This window comes from Schistocerca nitens, chromosome 6, assembly GCF_023898315.1.
Source record: "Schistocerca nitens isolate TAMUIC-IGC-003100 chromosome 6, iqSchNite1.1, whole genome shotgun sequence".
In the NCBI taxonomy this organism is placed as follows: Eukaryota; Metazoa; Arthropoda; class Insecta; order Orthoptera; family Acrididae; genus Schistocerca; species Schistocerca nitens.
In genome coordinates, this window is record NC_064619.1 from 550,318,053 (window position 1) to 550,337,916 (window position 19,864).

A 19,864-nucleotide genomic window follows, 5' to 3' on the forward strand; every position below is an offset into this window, starting at 1 on the left:
TTATGGGCAGCAGGTTGAAGGGAACCCAAGCAATTTACTGTGCACGGAGTGGTGCAACGCAGTACTGAATGTTACGCAGCAGCAGATTTTTATTTCACATACCTGGAAAGAGGTATATTTTGATAATCCACTACATTTCGGGCATGTAGCCGAGCAGACACTACTTCTTCAACTGATATTTCGGTCGCGTGTCTTCCGGCGGTCCTCAGAGCGAGTCGCAAGACTGGCAACAAGGGCCAGCCGCTGTGGCCGTGCGGTTCTAGGCGCTTCAGTCCGGAACCTCTCTGCTGCTACTGTCGCAGGTTCGAATCCTGCCTCAGGCATGGATGTGTGTGATGCCCTTAGGTTATTTAGGTTTCAATAGTTCTAGGTCTAGGGCACTGATGGCCTCAGATGTTAAGTCCCATAGTTCCTTCTCTATTCAGTTCTCTTCGTTCCTTCTTTCTAAATATTTAATTTCGTTTTGTTTATTAATATCTTACTTGATTTTGTATTAGTTATAAGTTTTTCTAATGCTGCACAACAACAACAAAAAAATCAAATGGATCTAAACAGAGCCCGCCTCCACGTGGCGGGACCCGGGCAACGGTGTGAGTGGGGACGGGAGCCGGTGTGGTGTTACTTTCAGTCACTCCGGACCCCGGACCCAGTCACAGCGGCTAAGTGGCAACATACGACCCACCATAAGAAATTAGATGGTGGGTCATAAAATATAAGCAGCTAGTGGAAAAAAAAGTGCTTAGTGCCATTTAAACTATTTTGACAACAAGGTTTCTCCTTTCTTTATTGTTATTCCAATTCTCCATGACGGGGGCGGGCTGGCAGCGGATAAAAACCGTTCTTCAGCCAAAGGTTACACATAATGCATTTAAGAACCGTTAAAATATGCACCGATAATCGTATAAAAGATATATAGGAAGATGATATTGACGACTTGTACACAAAAAGGAATGAAAATATACGAGGATTTTGTAAAAACCACATAGATGGAAAATACTGACGGTATTTAAAACTCGTTTGACTATTTTATATTACAGTTAAATTTAGTCACTGATGAACATGGATGACAAGTGTCCTGCGAGAGATCAGGATGGGAGCTGACGCTTTCTCCAGTTGTGAAGTGGCTCGTCCGACTTGTAGCCTTTGCACCTGAGAATACAAGCTAGAATATTTTCAGATAAAGAAACTCGGTGGAAAAAGAACGAGTAACTCTGAAGAGTGACAAAGTGAACAACAAAGTAGGACTGAAAATTACTGTCAAGTCCAGCGACGCACTAACACATTGACTATATTGTCCAATCCTGCACCTGCCCTGTGCAACTTGGTGGAAAAAGGAGGAGGAGCTCTGGAGAATGACTGAAACTGTGCAACAAAGCAGGACTGGAAACTAACCAAGTGGCGTCCCGGGGGTAGAGTAAAGCAGGTCCAGCGTGTGAGACAGACTGAGATCAGATTCGGATTCTTCCAGCAGCGCCGGCGGCGACGCTTATTCAGGCTCGCATGAAGCGCCTCCTGCGCGATCACGCGCTGTCTTCCTGACTTCGGCTCCTTCCAGAAGCTTCTACGCTGCTGCTCACGTGGTCCACACTACTCTTATCACAAAAACTCAGTTCCTCCTGCTTCCTAGCGGCCCTGCTGACGTTAGGTTACTCCTTTACTGGAACACCTTGTGCAACATTATACCCTTGGCTATACATTTCACGCTACCCATTCGCGACACATATGCGACATGATGCCATGGTGTAATGGTGATGACAGGTGACACATGAAAAAATTGTCATGATAAAGGTGCGATGATGAGTATGACTATGGGGATCTGTTCAAATGGCTCTGAGCACTATGGGACTTAACATCTAAGGTCATCAGTCCCCTAGACTTAGAACTACTTAAACCTAACTAACCTAAGGACATCACACACATCCATGCCAAAGGCAGTATTCGAACCTGCGACCGTAGCAGCAGCACGGTTCCGGACTGAAGCGCCTAGAACCGCTGGGCCATAACGGTCGGCTATGGGGATCCGTGATAGTAAGTCAGCAAGGTGGATGAGTGGGGGCAGGATAAAGAGGAGAATGGTGTGAGGTGGAGCATTGTGATTAGGGTTGGAAAAATGGGTATATTTCTAGACCGATTTTGTCACTGGGGAGTGGGAAGTGGGTAAAATTCGAGGATGGAAAGGCTGGAGGTGTGTGGAAGATGGAATATGGAGACGACAAGGTGCCAAGCGCGGCCTTATGTGCTCCACCGAGGCGGAACTGTGCATGCCGGTCACAGATGCCGGTTGACGGCAAAGAGATACACTTAGACTTAACCCACATTCTCGAGAAACACCATGTTAAGGTGATCTTCCGGCCGCCTAAGAAGTTAAATCTCACTCTGTTCTGTGAAGGGTAACTTATTTCTCGGTAAGGCGGACGTGTATCACCTTCCTTACAGAATATATGTCATAAATAGGTCCGGCAACATGCACCGTTCCTGAGACGTGTGTGGAACACCGAAGATACACATGCTTAGTACAGCCAGACAAGTCAGCTATGGCAAAACATTGGATAGATACGGGTCATTCGATGAGCTCCTCGAACGACATGCGCTCTGCCTCGCTTTCCGCATCCGTTAATCTTCCCCCACAAAGATCTTTTATCATCACATTCCCGCTTCTCTTCACTCACACTCCCTACAATCCACACCATCCGCAAACTCGACTCCAGTAATCCCATCGTTTCCCATCTACTTTCTAAGCCCCATACGCTGCCGCGCCTTTACCAACTCATCCCTCCAATCCTCCATTTCCACACCCTCCACATGCTCTCCACAAGTGACTTCAACAGTCTCCCCCTCCCAGATCATGAACCTTACCCCGATATTTACTCATCCTACCAGCTATAGGTCCAGCCAGTCCACCTTTTCAGGGCTTCCTCTCCCTCCCATATCCAGATTTTCTTACCCCCTTTTCTTCTCTTCTGCCTTTCTTCCCGGACCCTCCTTTCCCCAACAACTATTAGCGACACCATTCTCCCGTCCCCCTCTTCTGTCGCAACCTCCGCCCCTACTCCATCTCTGCAATGCACCACTACTCCATCCTTATACCACCACATTCCTACTCTCTTCACTGGCCTATCTCTCCCCCTTCAACAAATGACTCCCTATCCCATGGCAGGTCCCTGCAAATTTCTAGCGACAGGAAAGTGCTTCTTTCACATACTGGTGTTTCAGCGATATGTTTTAATGTGAGTTTATAGTGTTTCATTTTGCTTTTTATTATTGCTGTTTTTAACTACCAGTGAAGAAAGTCATCCATCGTACATCTCAAAACTTCATTTTTCGCCTTTAAAATGTTTTAAGTTCAGTGTATACATGTCCGCTATCTGTTTCTTCTTTTCTCTTCTACTTTACTTTTCTATTGTTCATTGGCTGAAGAGAGGGTTGCCTGTTCCGCTGGCAGCCCATCCGCTCCCGCCCATATGGGGCGCATCGGGATGAAGTAACGATAAAGGATAAAAAGAACCTTGTCGTCAATCGTGCGACTCTTTCTGAGGATGGCCGGACGCTACGCGGCCGAAATATCAGTTGAAAAATTAGGCTTAGTATTTGCACCACTGCATGCTCGAAATTTAAATGTATTATTCATTACGCCGCGAGAAGTTAAACATATTCAAGTTTAATTTGATTTTTTCCTTGGTTCTATTTCAAACTAAAATTATTTTTTATTTTCTTTCAAAAATTGTATTGTTTCAGGGATTGCGCTCCTTGAAACTAAGGCCACACACGTTGACTACTGTGCGAGTTGTTTATGTTCTTCATAAAGAAAACACGTTCTATTCCCTTCTTCACCCTCTTAGAGGTCGATTTTTTTTCCTTTCTGAAGCACCTGACGTTCTTCCTCACGGTTCAACCTAACTCCACATCAAATTTATTCGAAGTCAATTCCGTGATTTGGTCGTGAAAGGGTACACTGGTTACACTCGTATTTATAATATTAATAATGGTGTAGTGACTAATGTGTCAGTTGTTATGACTGGAGAACGAGGAGCCTGACGAATGACCGTGAGGGCATGCTGTGTCCTTGAAACTGAATTGTTCGTGCACTCAGCACAAATAAAGAGTGAGTGAAAGTGCAAAATGTTCCAAGTGCCAAATCTCACATTTTTCAGGAGAATCCAAAAACAATGTCTCTTTTTGTGCACAACTTACCCCAGAATAATGCTGCCCACAGCGTCACACAAAATAAGACAATGTAGCAAATAATTAATTTATCAAGAGCGCTGTAAGTGCCATTACAGGAAACTAATTGGTTCTGTTAGTAAAGTTTTTATTTGAAGTACCAGTAACATAGAGGCACTATTTCTTATTTATGGTAAGTACAGAAATACAGCAGGAATGTTTCAGCTACTGAAAATGTAGGCAACAAAACAGTTCCGCACAATTTTACATTTTTTACAAGAGAATAATAAATTTTTTTTTTTTACAGAACTCCACTGTTGGGAGCAGATGTTGTGAAATTTATTGTAAAACTTCCTTTTTTTTTGAGGAATAAATGGAAACATCGTCGACAGGTCTTTCTCTTTTGCAACTGATGAACATGGTTGGCCTTTCAGATGATGTGTGGCACACATACATCACTCATGGTCCTTCTTCTTTCGACTACATTGACATTTTTTATGCTTTTGTTCCAGAGTAAGAATTTTTAATAGAGGTTTCACTTCGATGAGAATGAGACACTTTGGTCATATTGCATTTGGGGATCGTACACACCTTCACTGACAACAACGTTTCAGCAGCGACTTTAAAATGAAAGAAGTTAGCTCTGTGCACTGAAGTGGCATTTAGAACTCCTGAGGGAATCACTGCTTGGCATGAAGACGATTCGTCCTCTAATGATGAATGTTTGAAACATTTTCTCTGTGATCTGACACTTTGAACTAGCCTATAGACATGCAACATACCAGGGATAATTCAGTAGCATTGAGTACCCATTTTTGAAAAAAAAATGGCACCTAGAACTTCTCCATTTCCTCTCTTCAAATTCCAACTCAAAAAATAACTATAAACTCAGACCTATGGATATTCTGCAGTGGTTCTGCTACTGGATGCTTTCAGGAGGAACTGGCTTTAAACACCTATATGACTATTTACACTCAGGCTTACTGCCGTTTCTAAACATTCAGCGGTAACTATTATGCTACTTTTTTTCAAGTCTGAGTTTATGCCCGTTACTCACTCGTCATCAACCTAAATCTCCCTTGTAACTCCCTTTCGGAGAATCAAAACGAAAGGATAGTTGCACGTCAAACAATGACATAGTCATACCTGGCGTATGAAACTTCCTGGCAGATTAAAACTGTGTACCGGACCGAGACTCGAACTCGGGACCTTTGCCTTTCGCGGGCGTGCTCTACCACCTGACTTACGCAATCACGACTCACTCCCCGTCCTCACAGCTTTACTTCTGCCAGTACCTCGTCTCCTACCTTCGAAACTTTACAGAAGCTCTCCTGCGAAGGTTCCTAGGAGAGCTAAACGTGTATCTAACGGTGAAAATAAATAACTAAAATACAAGACCTCCAGTGGTGGTCACAGGTTCCTTTCACTGTCGTATTTTATAAACAAAGATGGCGTCTGGAAACTTCTATGTGCAAGGATAATATAGCAAAAGAGAAACACTGTCAGAAAGTAGAAAGAATATACATCATAACAACATTATTACGGACTAATTTTTAAAGGATATTGGGGATCTTTGTTCTGAGGTGCTGAAAACATGCGGGAATAAATATCTCATGTGGTATATAAATATGGTTCTGTCAAGTTTTATGGCTTAAATTTCATACTCGTTTCTATACTCAGGTGACATGTTGCAAACTTAAAGCACAATAATTATGTTGGCTGCATTGGTAAAATTATACATGATTAACGGTTTTGATTGGGATTCAGAGATAGGGGTGAAAGGCTGGAGGCAGACGGAGAGGAAGAGAAAGAGAGAGAGTGTGGAAGGAGTGATTGAATGAGAGCAAACATTCCAAAGCAGGGGGTTCTAATATTATATCTGTTAGATGTAATAACTAACTAAAAGTTGGGCAAATACGTTGATTATTTTATTACGATGGTAATTTCTCCCTATCTAGCAGGGCTTCAACAGAATATTCGGAGTACAGGGCAAGCAAGCGTAGTGCAGGCAGAATCTGAAGTGGATTTTTTTTGCATCTACACTGAACTGGGCACAGAATAAAAGGTGTGTTAGGTGTGGTATGACTCACCCTGGCAATCGTTACGTAGTTATGCAATACGTGCAATTGCGTGTGTTACGTTTAGTTGACTGTTCCTGGTAAAGGTGACTGGAAAAGCGTGGCATATTGGCGGCAGCATCAGCCCCACTACGCAGACGCGTATAACGAGGGCTGCTAGCGCAGAACCGGCGACCGCGGGAATGCAGCGCCGCTTCCGGCAAGCGCCGCCCGCGGATCGCTTTATGCAGGCAGGGCGGCGGGGCGGCGCACCCCCCCCCCCCCCCCACCTCTGCGCCGCAGTGGCCGGCGACTGACCGGCGGCTAAGCCCGCCACTTTATTAGCCGCCGACCGGCGCGGCGTTGCGCTAACAAGGCGGATGTTGTTGCTGCTCCAACTCTGGCCAGCTAATGAGCCAGCCACGGCCCGTATCCGCCGGCTGATCCTGCCAAAGCGATGCACTCCTACAACTGTGCCAGCCGCTTTGTTACGCCCAGCTGCCGCTACGTCTAATTTAGTCGAATGCCAACGGGTGTTTATTACGCAACGAAAGCCCAAAATCTCTGCCAATTGCTACACTAGATCACTGTGATACTGACGTTTGATACTTATCGAGATATATCACTGTGGGTTAGGTCTAACTAGACACGGGTAATGATAAAAACTTGCATATTTACCTCATTTGTCCATAATACTACGCCCGCACTCTGCTATGGTAACTTCGACGTCTGTCAACGTCACTGTGCTCTACTGGCCATTAAAATAAAATCTAAGGCAAAAAGAAAGGAATTATACCAGAATGCAACGGAAATTGGTAGGTGTGACATCCATGTACAGACAAATAAATGATTACAAATTCAGAAAAAATTGAATGATTTATTTAAGAGAAAGAGCTTCAAAAAACTAAGCAAGTCAATAACGCGTTGGCCCACCTCTGCCCTTTATTTTTTTTGGTCATCAGTCTACTGACTGGTTTGATGCGGCCCACCACGAATTCCTTTCCTGTGCTAACCTCTTCATCTCAGAGTAGCACTTGGAACCTACGTCCTCAATTATTTGCTTGACGTATTCCAATCTCTGTCTTCCTCTACAGTTTTTGCCCTCTACAGCTCCCTCTAGTAACATGCAAGTCATTCCCTCATGTCTTAGCAGATGTCCTATCATCCTGTCCATTCTCCGTATCAGTGTTTTCCACATATTCCTTTCCTCTCCGATTCTGCGTAGAACCTCCTCATTCCTTACCTTATCAGTCCACCCAATTTTCAACATTCGTCTATAGCACCACATCTCAAATGCTTCGATTTTCTTCTGATCCGGTTTTCCCACAGTCCATGTTTCACTACCATACAATGCTGGACTCCAGACGTATATCCTCAGAAATTCCTTCCTCAAATTAAGGCCGGTATTTGATATTAGTAGACTTCTCTTGGCCAGAAATGCCTTTTTTGCCATAGCGAGTCTGCTTTTGATGTCCTCCTTGCTCCGTCCGTCATTGGTTATTTTACTGCCTAGGTAGCAGAATTCCTTAACTTCATTGACTTCGTGACCATCAATCCTGATGTTAAGTTTCTCGCTGTTCTCATTTCTACTACTTCTCATTACCTTCGTCTTTCTCCGATTTACTCTCAAACCGTACTGTTTACTCATTAGACTGTTCATTCCGTTCAGCAGATCATTTAATTCTTCTTCACTTTCGCTCAGGATAGCAATGTCATCAGCGAATCTTATCATTGATATCCTTTCACCTTGTATTTTAATTCCACTCCTGAACCTTTCTTTTATTTCCATCATTGCTTCCTCAATGTACAGATTGAAGAGTAGGGGCGAAAGGCTACAGCCTTGTCTTACACCCTTCTTAATACGAGCACATCGTTCTTGATCGTCCACTCTTATTATTCCCTCTTGGTTGTTGTACATACTGTATATGACCCGTCTCTCCCTATAGCTTACCCCTACTTTTTTCAGAATCTCGAACAGCTTGCACCATTTTATATTGTCGGACGCTTTTTCCAGGTCAACAAATCCTAGGAAACAGTCTTGATTTTTCTTTAGCGTTGCTTCCTAATAAGCCGTAACGTCAGAATTGCCTCTCTCGTCCCTTTACTTTTCCTAAAGCCAAACTGATCGTCACCTAGCGCATTCTCAATTTTCTTTTCCATTCTTCTGTATATTATTCTTGTAAGCAGCTTCGATGCATGAGTTGTTAAGCTGATTGTGCGATAATTCTCGCACTTGTCAGCTCTTGCCGTCTTCGGAATTGTGTGGATGATGCTTTTCCGAAAGTCATATGGTATATCGCCAGACTCATATATTCTACACACCAACGTGAATAGTCGTTTTGTAGCCACTTCCCCCAATGATTTTAGAAATTCTGATGGAATGCTATCTATCCCTTCTGCCTTATTTTACCCTAAGTCCTCCAAAGCTCTTTTAAATTACGATTCTAATACTGGATCCCCTATCTCTTCTAAATCGACTCCTGTTTCTTCTTCTATCACATCCGCCAAATCTTCACCCTCATAGAGGCTTTCAATGTATTCTTTCCACCTATCTGCTCTCTCCTCTGCATTTAACAGTGGAATTCCCGTTGCACTCTTAATGTTACCACCGTTGCTTTTAATGTCACCAAAGGTTGTTTTGACTTTCCTGTATGCTGAGTCTGTCCTTCCGACAAACATATCTTTTTCGATGTCTTCACATTTTTCCTGCAGCCATTTCGTCTTAGCTTCCCTGCACTTCCTATTTATTTCATTCCTCAGCGACTTGTATTTCTGTATTCCTGATTTTCCCGGAACATGTTTGTACTTCCTCCTTTCATCAATCAACTGCCCTTTATACAAGCAGTTATTCGGCTTGGCATTAATTGATAGAGTTGTTGGGTATCCTCCTGACGGATGTCGTTCCTAATTCTGTCCAACTGGCGCGATAGATCGCCAAAATACCGAGCAGGTTGGAGGACGCTGCCCATAATGCTTCAAACGCTCTCAGTTAAGATCGGGACACACATGTCCGGACCGTGTCCGTGCCGAGACACGTCCAAGTATCGGCCGTCACCCGGGCAACGAAATACATCCTGAAAGAAATGTAGCGTGGCGGGCCCCACTTGACCGAGCCGTGCGCGGGGAACGTCAACGGGCCGCGGCCGGGCCGGGCGGGATTCGCCGTGTTTAATTTTTCACGTGACGGACACGGCCTGACTGTAGAATTGTCTTGTGAGCTGTGCAGCTGCGCAAGACTGTTCTGTCTACAAAACATGGATGTGGAACGACTAATAGAATAAGTTCGTAAGTTTCCTGTTCTTTACGATCAGGGAAGTGAAAACTACAGGAACATCGAGTACAAAGACAGAGTTTGGAAGAAAATTTCAACAGATCTACAAGCAAAAGGTAAGATAAAAACTATACAAGTTTTAATACCCGAAAGATATTTATTTACTTTTTATTTTACAAACAGATGTTTGGTTTATGTCATCGTTATATCTCCAAGGCGACATGTTCTTGCCATTCCACAGTCCCTTGTGGAGAATTCAGGAATTTTTTTGAGTTGTTCTCGTACAGCAAATGCAGCATCTTTGCAAAAACAGACATAATGTCTTATGGGATAGCAGCAATCAGTGATTTTATAATGTTACTTAAAATCCGTCTTGATTGCAATTTTTTTTTTATTCATATGACCGGTTTCGGTTCATTCAGAACCAATACATGTGATGTAGCATGTGAAGGTTGCTGGATTTGGACGGGTTACTCCTGTAACTGAAATATCAGATCTGAAGATGGTTCTGAATGAACCGAAACCGGTCATATGAATTAAAAAAAAATTTGCAATCAAGACGGATTTTAAGTAACATTATAAAATGCAGGATCTGTTGATCTCTCACGAATTCGTGGTAGGTTTCGAAGATTTGATGATCTACCGGATCCCCCAGCAGTTTCATTTTGATCCATCCTCTGTTCGGGCGCCCTATAACCTTCCAGTTTTCGAATAAAGTTGTACAGTACACACGAAGCCGTCACAATCATTGTAAGGTTATTAGGATCTCCCTGAAGAATTCTTCTAAATATTCGAAATTTCTGTTGCAATATACCGAATGCATTTTCGGATATTCTTCTTGCCCGACTCAAACGATAATTAAATATAGCATTGTCATTTGTTAAGTTCCTGCCAGGATATGGTCGCATCAAGTATGTTTTGAGAGGAAAAGCTTCATCGCCTGCAACTACCATTGGAAGTTCAACATCAGTTCCGGGTAAAGTTTTACCCTTTGGGATGCTAAGCGTATTGTTTTCCAATGACTTTCCAAGGTTTGAATTTACTAGAATGCCTCAATCAGAGTTTTTTCTGTTCGCTCCCACGTCTGTTGCAATAAAATTATAACATGGGTCAACCAGAGCAAGAAGCACAATGGAATATGTTTTTTTTTTTTTTGTAATTCGAATAGAGACTTCCTGAGTTGTTTGGAGCCTGTATTGCTACGTGCTTTCTATCTAAAGATCCAATGCAGTTTGGAAACTGCCATTTTGTCCAAAACTCCTCAGCTATAGCATTCCATTTTTATTTATTCAGCACAGGCATCACCTCTTCTAACAATAAATCGATAACTGCTCTATAGGTGTCATGGACGATAGCCCCAAGTGTGGATTTTCCCAACCTGTAGCTGAAGGAAATAGTTTTAAAGGAATCTCCTGTAGCAAGGAACCTGAAAAAAATTGAATTATATAAGATGAGAAATATTGTATAATCTATAAAATATTTGCAGCATTTTAAACCTTGTAATATAAATACGCGATTTAAAATATTTTTGCTACAGGTGGAATAGAGGGATGCAAAAAAATGGGCATCTGTTCGTGACCAACTAAGGAAGACCCTGCAGAAAAGGAAAACTGTTTCAGGACAAGCTGCTATTCAGCAACATAAATATAAGATCTCTTAAAGTTCCTGCTACCTTACATGGTAGAACGAGAAACAGTTCCAATCTTCCTTACACGCGAGACAATAATGAGCATAAACAAGAATCAAATACAGATTCCCAAGAGGAGCAGTCTATTGTTGGAAACGAAAAAGAGTCTACACAAGAAGACATTGCAGATGAAGAATGGGTCATTAAAACCCAGGATAGTGAAACAGAGAATTTGATAGAGCGCACTCGGCATTCCCAGACGTCCTCAGCTCATTCGTCCGTCAGCTCAAATCAGAACACATTTATGAAACCACCACTGAAACGAAAATTTCAGCGTGAGGTTAAACCGCAAGAATCTGCATCAAGCCAGCTCATGGCTTACATTTTGGGAGAAAAAAAAAGCCGAAAAACAGAGAGACATACAAAACCCAGTTAATGCTTTTTTGGCTGGTATAGCACCAGCCCTAAAATCGTTGCATCCACTCCTTTCTCATCAAGCTAAAACTAGGACTTTTTCAATTGTACAAGACTTTGAACTGAAGCAACTCATGAATGACGTATCAGTCCATCAATTCACTCCATCATCCTCCAATTCCTCAGCAAAATCTGTTTCAACACCATATGCTTCACCTGTCGGGCAGCAGCTTTTGGATCTGCAAAGGGATTCCCACAATTCGTATATAAATAACCAAATCCTCCAAGTTCCCCTGCATCCTCATCAGCTTCAGAAACTAATTCACTGAATAGTTCTCATTTGTTTTTCTTAGGGTAGTAGAAATTTAACTGTATTATTTACTAACTTAAGTATTTACCTTTCAATTACTAAGGTAATAAAATAAAAATGCTGTCATTAAAACTTATTAAAAAAACAGCCAGTCGTTCTTTGGGTGAAACTGATACTCTCCAGAAAGTGTCGTTTTTTCTCAGTCTTGGTTCTAGTTTCTTTAAAAGTTCACAGAAGATGTACTGCGTCATCCTAAAATATTCATAAAACTTAGTCTAATCATCTATGAGAAGAGAAAATAATTTTCGAAACTCTCCCTGTACTGGTCTTGTTTTCCAGGCTCTGTGGATCCATAATTTTCTTCTTCTTGTTTGCCTTCGTTCTTTTTCCTCATCGTCTAAAGCAATTGCTGTAAGTCCTAATTCACTATTACGAAAATTAGTGAACATGTTTCACATCCTCAACACAGAAACACAAATCACTACAAGGAACAACAGAGACACGGACGTGCCCCGGTCACGTGTGGCCCCTGCAGGAACGGAGCGCAGCACGGCCGTCACTCGTCCGACGCTCGGCCCTGCCACGGCCCGGACGTGTGTGTCCCGACCTTTAGAAAGGGATCCGGCGATCTTGGTGGCCAAGGATTGGTTTAGCAAGCATTAAGACAAGCTCTAGAGACTCGCCGTGTGCAGGCGGTCATTATCTTGCTGAAATGCAAGCCAAGGATGGCATGCTAAGGAAGACTACAAAACGGGATGTAGAATGTCGTTGATGTACCGCTGTGCTATGAAAATGCCGCGGAGGAGAACCAAAGGAGAGCTGCTATGAAAAGAAGCATCACCGCAGACCATAGCTCCTGGTTGCCGGGATGTATGGCTGGCGACAAGTTCGTTGCTATTCCGCCGCTGACACACGTCTTCGATGGTCATCGGGGCCCAATTCGAAGCGGTACTCGCCACTGAAGACAGTTCCATTCCAGACAATGAGATTCCGGGGATTCTAAGCAAAGATGTAAATGACGAAATGGAGGCACCTACTGCAATGGCGTTCTGGCCCTATTTTGGCGACATGTCTTCAAAAATAGAAAGAATCCGCACGATATCAAGTGTGTTTCTCGGAAAAATTTTAGGAATTTATTGTGCTCGGTCAAAAACAACATTGGCCTAAGGAAACGTGGCGTGTATAGAATTCCATGCCAATGTGGAAAATCTTGTATTGGGCAGAGGTGCCCAACCAACAAGAACGCTACGTCGAACACTATCGTCGTACTCACCTGGGGAAACCTGATAAATCTGCAGTAGCGGAACAATTTCCTGGACACGGGACAGGGTGTGTTTTATCCCCAGCGTCATCTTTCTGGGACTGTGTTGTTTAGGAGGCCATACACTCATTTCGGCAGACAATCTTATCGACAGGGATGCAGGTTTTCAACTACGTGCCGCTTGGAATCCACCACTAGCTGCCATTAAATCAAAACGAGGAAAACAAGAACTTCCGCTTCATCACGCGATGCAACGCACTACTGAGATTTTTAATTCAGCCTTTAACCACAGGAGTGGCAGGCAGCCCAGTCATTGCCCATAGCAATGCCCCATGGTGCTCATAACAGGGGGCACCGGGGGCGCCTCCTCCAACGACAGCCTAGTTTACACGACTAAATTCGGTTGCGCCACTCGTTGCGTGGAATGAGTTGCACGAAAGTGGTTTCATACGTGATTGTAGACACGGCGACACCAGTATGCACATCAGTTTCGTCGTTTTGTGGGTCCCTGAGTCGTGTCTGAAATGAAACTTTTGGCAGCTTCACGTCGCACGAGTTGCGATGGAGTTGAAGCTTGTTGCATTGAATCGCTGCGTAAGAAAAACAAATAAGAAGAGTGTTTCGATTCGTGACTGGATGAAGAAAAGACGTCAGCTCGGTTGCTCAGCATCCTTGCTGAAACAATTTATAACGGGAGATCCAAGAAGTTATTTTAATTATCTTAGAATCTCACCACAACTGTTCACGTTTCTTCTAAATAGAGTTGGTTATTCGATAAGGAACAAAGGTACTCTAATGCATGAAGCACTGTCGCTAGAATTGAAGTTCATATAATATTGCATGCATTACAATCGAGAGCACTCGGCATGCTGTAAGATAAGCTTTTAGTTGGTGATGACGCTTTTTCGTCAACACAAGTAATTATTAACATTAACAGTAATAATTATTAACATTAGCAACAATAATTATTCGAAACAGACCGTATTAAGAAGAGAATGGTTTGCAAACTACTCTCTTGAAGATATATCTGTACAGTGGCAATACTTCAAAATTCAAATATATAAGAATGGGGAGCACTACAGCGACGTCTTAAATATCCGGCATGATCTTATATACTGAATAAAGAGTGCAGCTTCTTGAATTTGTATAGCCTGCTCTCCTGCCAACAATATTCCTTAACAAATAGTTGGCCAACTCGAACGATGGGGTTTTAATCTTGCAGACGAGAGCATTGCCACAGCTAGAATTATACTTGCTTGTATTTTTCTTAATTCAGTTGTATATCTGCTCCTAACTCAATAAATTTTGCCCTGCAACTCAGATACAGTCAAACCATCTATGCTACGCTCGCACATGGCGGTCTCAGCGGCAGCAATATGTTGCTTATTTTTGTAATCAGCGTCACTGAAATCACACAAACAGCTATACAAAGCATGGATATCCAAAACGCGAACGTTATTCTCCGTTCCCCACTTCATATTTCAGTTTGTCTGCACTCTACGAACACACATAATCTCAAAACTCATGCAACTAGTGTCACCGAAGTTGGAACGCGCCGAAAGTGTTTAGTTCGTCGTTTTGTGGATCCCTGAGTCGTGTCTCAAATGAAACTTTTGGCAGCTTCACGTCGCCCGAGCTGTGATGGAGTTAAAGCTTGTTGCACTGAATCGCTGCAGACTAGTTGAGCAAACGCGTGACGCGCATGGGCAGTGGCCGGTAGCGCAGTTGCCTGCGTCTTCCGACGCACGCGTAATGCCTGCTTCCGGCATGATCAATTTCGACGCCGCCGGGCGTTTATCATCAGTCGCGCCTTGCAGCAGTGACAGAAGCTGCTACCGCCACCTGATTCTGTCGATCAAAAATGGTTCAAATGGCTCTGAGCACTATGGGACTCAACTGCTGTGGTCATAAGTCCCCTAGAACTTAGAACTACTTAAACCTAACTAACCTAAGGACATCACACACATCCATGCCCGAGGCAGGATTCGAACCTGCGACCGTAGCGGTCGTGCGGTTCCAGACTGTAGCGCCTTTAACCGCTCGGCCACTCAGGCCGGCTTATGTCGATCAGTTGCATCGATGAAATATTGTGCGAGCTACGCAATACGATCCGGCGGCAAAGGCGAGAAGTGTATTTGCAACAGATCCGTCGGGAAAGCATGAAAAGTTACAATGAGATTCCAGGCCGAAGACGTGTCTGAAGACGCCCTCAGGCCGCGGTGGAATACCGGCCTGACTGTCGCCCTCTTTACGCCCCGACAACCAGGAGTGATGGTCTGGGATGCCATTTCTTTTCATAGCAGGATACCATTGGTTGTCATCCGCTGCACCCTTGCAGTGCAGCAGCGCGTTGACGATATTCTACAGCCCATTTTATTGCCTTCATAGCAAGTCATTCTGAGCTCACATTGCAGCAAGAAAAATGCCTGCCCACACACTGCAAGAGGTTCTGCTGCTTATCCACGTGCTTGCCAAAACCCTACCTTGGCAGGCAAGGACGCCGAACCTCTCCCCAATTGAGAATGTTTGGAGAATAATCGGCTGCTCCCTTAGAACCAAATTGTTATTTTGACTATCTAACGCGTCAGTTGCACAGAATTTGGCACGATGTCCCTCAGGACGACATCCGACAGCTCTGTCATTCAACACCAAGCCGAGTAGCTGCTTGCAAAAGAGCCAGAGATCGACCAACGCGTTATTGATTTGCTCAATTTGTAGAGTTGTTTCTCTTGAATAAATTATGCCATTTTTTTGAAATTGTAATCATCTACCGATTTCCATCCCATTCGAATAATTCCTTCATGGTTAGTCGTTTATTTGGTCTTAGACTGTAGTAACACCAAATAGGAACGCAAATAAAGAAATTTTGTATATTGCGCATATACAGTATTTCCAGACAGAACGTATGGTTACATTTAGGTGACTGGGAAGTATATGGGCTGCAAAGTTTGGTACACACAGCTATTATCCCTGCCAGTAACAATGGTTCAGCACCGAACTGAGGTGAGCTTGAATCACAGATACGGTGTAAGTAGCATGTTTGTATGTTGGCAGCGCTATAGACTGTGTTAATATCGCTGACAGCGCTCTGCGCCCTCAGCAAGAGATTCTGTGGTTGGACGGATTAACAGTTAGCGAGTGGACAGGGAAGTGTATGTACATGATTTTCTTAGTGGAGACTCTGTGTTGGTAGGACACTCAATGTAAAGTGAGATGAAACGATATGTTTATAAGAAAATATGCAAGGAAATGTATGGTTATGAATGTTGTTGATAATTTTTGGGCAGTGGAATTATTGACAAATATAAATTTTTTGGAACTGGATGTCACATGAAATAGGTAAAATTTTCTAAATACATTATTTGCTCTTCAACAAACCCTTTCTTTTTGCTAACCGTATGCCTCCTAGTAGCTACAGTTTATAGTAGTTAGAATCTTTCTATTTAGTTGGCTGTTGATGCTACTTGCTGTTACTGCTGTAGTTTGTGTTATGAAGATTTTCTGTGAGGTAAGTGACATAAGAAAAATAATGGGGTTTCCACTATTGGGATTCGTGATTGAAATGAGTTTAGGCAATTAATAGAGTTGGAGGTAGTTTCATATTTCTTTAATTTCAAATTTTTTGGATTTGTATTATTGTTAGGATTTCTTGCAACTCAGGGCCATTATTTTGTGTTAATTGTTGGAAGTCATGTTGGCAATGTATAGCAGTCAGATTGCGTTGGGCTTGTATATTGTGGGTAGTAAATGAATAGGTTAAATTTGAGTTGTCTTTGTCATGGAAAATTCCGTTGGTCGGTGTTTAAAAAAATAATAATTAATGAGTTAGTTCCAACGGGTACTTTATTTTGTGCTGTTTGAACTCCATGCCAAAGTATTTCACTTGTAGTGGCTGAAGAGTGCTGGCCTGCCAGTCTCTCGGCAACCTGTGACTACATATTATCTGTGGCAACAGATCTAGGGAAAATGCCAGCTAGGGTACTCACACATTATGCGTGAGTTTGTTGCTCTTGTGAGTGGTGAAGGATATGGAGCAGATGCTGACCAAGGCACAGTCAATCACACCTTGTATCGAAATTTTGCATCGTGCGGGCCTTCGTTATCCTGTTGGAAGATAACGTCCCTGGATCCTGTAGTACTGGGCACAAACACCGTCGTAAATGTAGCGCCTGCTGCCCAGACAGCTGGGTGAACCAGAAGTCATCGTGTTGTGTACCTCATGGCACATCATACCATCACCCAAGCTGCTGGGTCCCTGTGACGATGACGAATGCAGTCTGGCAACTTTCGTTCTCACTAAAGACTCCACAGAAGGCTAAGTTCATCGTGATGGTGTACACGGCATCGGGACTCGTCTTAGTAAAAGGCTACGTGGAGCCCCTCCTGGAGACATTGTTGTTGTACAAACCACTGTTGGCAAACCTGGGCTGAAAAATTTAGCAACAACAATATTCGCCATGTAGGCAGACAGCTATGCTGTAGAAGTCCCCATCCAGTCTGTATGGGTACACGTCTTGCAGCAAAGCTCATTCTCTGGCTCAAGGTTCGTAACAGCCGAACAAACCCTCTCGCCCGCGCCCGGGTTCGATTCCCGGCGGGGTCAGGGATTTTCTCTGCCTCGTGATGACTGGGTGTTGTGTGATGTCCTTAGGTTAGTTAGGTTTAAGTAGCTCTAAGTTCTAGGGGACTGATGACCGTATATGTTAAGTCCCATAGTCCTCAGAGCCATTTGAACTATTTTTTGAAACCCTCTCGGGCTCTAGTCGCGTGGTGCCGTTGGGTTCTGCAGGGCCGTTGTACATGACCGTCATGAATCCATCGATTAGATGTTCGCATGACAGTCGAGGTATTCTAAAAAACGCGAGCAGTACTAACGACAAACACTACTCTCGATAGCCGGCCGGTGTGCCCGTGCGGTTCTAGGCGCTTCAGTCTGGAACCGCGTGACCGCTACGGTTGCAGGTTCGAATCCTGCCTCGGGCATGGATGTGTGTGATGTCCTTAGGTTAGTTAGGTTTAAGTAGTTCGAAGTTCTAGGGGACTGATGACCTCAGAAGTTAAGTCCCATAGTGCTCAGAGCCATTTCAACCACTCTCGATAGCCAACGATCCCTCTGCTCTCGAATTCAGACAAATGTTGACCGACGTTTATCCTTCTGACACGTGGCGTAACTCGACCTTCATCAAAAAATATAAGCGTTCTCTGAAGGGGAAACTTGCTGTGTAGTCTTCCTCTACACACTTTTTGCCCTTGGGTTGAAAAGAATATTATTTGCATATTCAAGCATGTAGTAAACTCCGTGGCAGTTTCTCATTTGCATGGCACCTTCATGCTATAGTATTGATATTGCAGTGTGTGATTTCAGTGAGTGCAGAGGAGGGAATAAGAAATATTAGAGTTTCACGTCTCGTCGACGAGAAGGTCATTACAACGAAGAAAAAGCCCGAATAGTGGAAAGACGGGGGAGGAAACGGCCGTGCCCTGTGAAAGGAAGCTTAGAGATAAAAGAGTTCGCGGAAGTCAGTGGCGCTGTCTGTTATCGAGGTCCGTGTTAGTGTATTATGTACGACAGACGGCGCTATGGTAAATTCATGCGAAGATTAAGTTCGTACTATTCTTAAATACATACATCAACAAAGCAATGATAAAATGCAACTAATGGATTTAATTCCGTATTTTTTCAGTTAGCGTGGTAGTAAGGAAACGAACTTCGTTTTAATGTACAATCAAAGTTAAAAAGTGAGAAAGACTGGAACGCAGTCTTTCGCCCCTATTGTTGATTTCGTACATTGAAGAAGCAATGACGGAAATACAGGAAACGTTCAGGAGTGGGATCAAAATATAAGGTCAATAAAAAGATTCACAGACGATTGTGCTATCCTCAGTAGATGTGAAAAAGAATTACAGGATCTGTTGAATGGAATGAAGATTCTGATGAGTAAAGAATGTGGACTGAGTGTAAACCGAAGAAAGACGAAAGTAATGAGGAGTAGCAGAAACGAGAATAGCGAGAACCTTAAAATCAAAGCTGCTGATAACAAAGTGGAAGTTAAGCAATCTTACTACCTTGGAACCAAATAGCCCATAAGCGACAAAGCAAGGAGGACATAAAAAGGAGACTAGCACATGAAAATAGGAGGTTACAACTACTAGTATCAAGCAGAGACCTTAATTTGAGAAAGAAATTTGTGAGACTGTACGTTTTGATCACAGAATCGTATGGTAGGGTATCACGGACTGTAGGAAAACCGAAGCAGAAGAGAAACGAACCATTTAAAATGTGACTGTGATGCTACAGAAGACCGTTGAAAATTAGGTGAACTCAAGGAATGACGAGAGTCTCCTGAGAATCGGCGAAGAATGGAACATGCATAAAACACTGACGTGAAGGAGGGGCAGAATGATACGATGTCTGTTAAGACATCCGGGAATAATTTCAGTAGTACTAGAAGGAGCTGTAGAGGGTTAAAATTGTAGAAGACAGAGATTCGAGTGTATCCAACGTGTCCGTCGTACAGCTTCCCAAAACTGAACAAGAGAGCGATACAAAAATCGCACACGGGCTGGCACTTAGGATCGAACCCGATCCAAAGGCTGGGAAGTCTCGTGCTCTATCAACGACACTATGAGAACGACTGACATTAATTGCAACTGGCACGCCTCTTGAATCTGCGCGGGCAACAGACTGATTGGCTAACTTCAATGCTGGTTAACTTGGAGTGATGCAAGATATCAAGTTTTTTCGGAACACGAACTTTGCTAA

The 19,864-nt window shown here is 43.3% G+C and overlaps 1 protein-coding gene and 1 non-coding gene across 3 annotated transcripts in view; both read right to left on the reverse strand.

Moving 5' to 3' along the window:
* LOC126262510 (lachesin-like) overlaps window positions 1–19,864 on the reverse strand; it is a 971,377-nt gene that overhangs the window by 447,455 nt on the left and 504,058 nt on the right. The gene's annotated exons all lie outside the window — the stretch shown is intronic.
* Window positions 15,072–15,155, reverse strand: Trnas-gga (transfer RNA serine (anticodon GGA)). Its single transcript is given in 2 exon segments — window positions 15,072–15,106; window positions 15,116–15,155. It is a non-coding gene; the product is annotated as a tRNA-Ser (tRNA).